This window comes from Cynoglossus semilaevis, chromosome 18 (genome assembly GCF_000523025.1).
Source record: "Cynoglossus semilaevis isolate Cse_v1.0 chromosome 18, Cse_v1.0, whole genome shotgun sequence".
NCBI lineage: Eukaryota > Metazoa > Chordata > Actinopteri > Pleuronectiformes > Cynoglossidae > Cynoglossus > Cynoglossus semilaevis.
The window spans coordinates 12014695-12016702 of NC_024324.1; the positions used below are offsets into that span (position 1 = coordinate 12014695).

Consider the following 2008-nt stretch of genomic DNA (forward strand, 5'->3'; position numbering starts at 1 on the left):
TATGGTTTTAAGCAAGCCGGCCCTGCCATAATAAAAAACAAAAAAAAAAAAAAAAAAAAATTAAAAATATGTAAATGCAGTTGTTTTTGGTTCTCAAACTTCTTGCGCAAAATATGTGAATGCAATTGTTTTTGGTTCTCAAACTTCTTGCGCAGCAGCTGCCCTCCGTTTAGACGCCGATTTTGTTTGCGCCGGGTCTGCGTAAATGCTCCGTAACCATGGGCTACTGTAGTCGTATTTCATCGTCGTCTTGTAAACAGGGCCGGAGCTAATGACAGAGGCAGGGGCTACGCTAAAACATAGACAGCTCCAAACCGTCATCACGTTTTATCTCAAACGCCCCCTAGTGGCAGCTCGTGCACCACGCTCTGGGAAGCCCTGATCTACACTAAACTTTATTTAGCACTGACGGCCGCTAGAGGGCACTCTCGGCTTGTGTACCAGTATCTGCTATTCGTGCCACTGAATATTTACGTTTGTTATTTTGAAACTGACAGCCGCTAGAGGGCACTCTAGGCTTGTGTGTTAGTATCCGTTACTCCTGTACCACTGAATATTTACATGTTCGTTATTTTCAGACTGACTGCCACTAGAGGGCACTCTAGGCTATTGTGCCACTGAAAAGTTACATGTTCGTTATTTTCAAACTGACAGCTGTTAGAGGGCACTGGGGCGACTTATACTCCGGCTGTTAGAGGGCACTGGTGCGACTTATACTCCGCAGCGGAAAATAGTCCGGAAAATACAGTAGTTACAACTGAACAAGCGACATCCATACGTCAGCAAAATCAGACGTTTCCTCCTGTAGATCAATAGATTTTTGATTGTAATTCTAACTGTATCCCAACATTTCTAAAGTTTTCTTGTCTCTGTTCATCTTCCAGACCCCTCAAGTTCTGCCTCTGCCTCCCCCGCCCTCACCCACTCCTGTCTCCATTACACCATGTTACCTCAGAAAGCCTCTATCCAAGCCATTACACGTAAATGCACTGCCTTTTTGATTGGAATCGCCAGACCACACCTGAGGGAATTCGCATCGCAACGGTGATTAAAGAACATTAAACTCTACGTTCGGCCTGTGACAGAGTCATCAGAGAGGAGAGAGAACCCAAGAACCCAGCCGGGATTCCCAAATAAATCCTCATCGATTTCTACTTCTTGCCAACAGATCGGACGTTGGACTAAGTAAGTTTTCCCGACAGGAACAAAGAAGCAAAGTGCAGCATTTGTGAATATTTGCTTTTTCCATTTTGTCTGGAGATTTTATGAATATTTAAAGGGCATTTGGTCTTTTAATCCTGAGATTACATGTAGTTTATTTTTCTACAGTCTTTTCTTAACATCAGAATTGGTAAATAACAAAGCGAATGTTTTTAATAACTTCTTCTACCAAACATTGACCTTAAGGGATTGTGGGTGGTCTTTCTCGCGATGGATCGTACGCGCCGCAACGTAAAAAAATCCCTCCTAATTTTTGGAGCAGGAGTTGGGGGTTCCTTTCTTGTATAGTGAGTATTTATTGTCCCTCTCAATGTGAAAAGTATTTTTTAAAATTAATGTAAAAAAAAAAAAAAAAAAAAAAAAGAAACCCAAAAAAATGACTTAGATGCCGATCTGGCATATTTAAATCTCTGGTTTATTTCTTTTTACATCGTTTATTGGGTTTAGTTGTTATTGTTGTTATTGTTGTAGTACCTGTGCCACTTGACCAGGAACTTAGTCTGAACAATGGAGACACCAGTGAAATAAAATGACCATAATTGTTATTTCTTTGTTTACTTGAATCATATGGCTTCATTTTGTCCTTGTTGTTTTAGATTTCTCCAGCACAGCAGAGAAATGGATTATGGTACGCATATGGACATAAGTGTACCACTGCTGTAATGCTTGAATGATTTCGCTTTGGCGCTTTGGCCCAGAGGCAATGTCTCTGTCATTGGTGTGGAACCCCGGGGTTCACCTCCTGGGCAAGATCGAACCCCGGTTAGGGCGGTTGGTACCTTCCAGT

At 41.9% G+C, this 2008-nt stretch overlaps 1 protein-coding gene across 11 annotated transcripts in view; it reads left to right on the plus strand.

The window, feature by feature from the left end:
- epb41a (erythrocyte membrane protein band 4.1a) overlaps nucleotides 1–1766 on the plus strand; it is a 49818-nt gene extending 48052 nt beyond the window's left edge. For 10 of the 11 annotated variants that reach the window (XM_008331843.3, XM_025065362.1, XM_008331846.3 and 7 more), the window contains one exon: nucleotides 885–1766. The gene's annotated coding sequence lies outside the window, so the exon portion shown is untranslated. The remainder of the gene's footprint in view (nucleotides 1–884) is intronic. The other variant, XM_008331853.3, reaches the window with a different exon arrangement.
- Nucleotides 1767–2008: the final 242 nt, after the last annotated feature.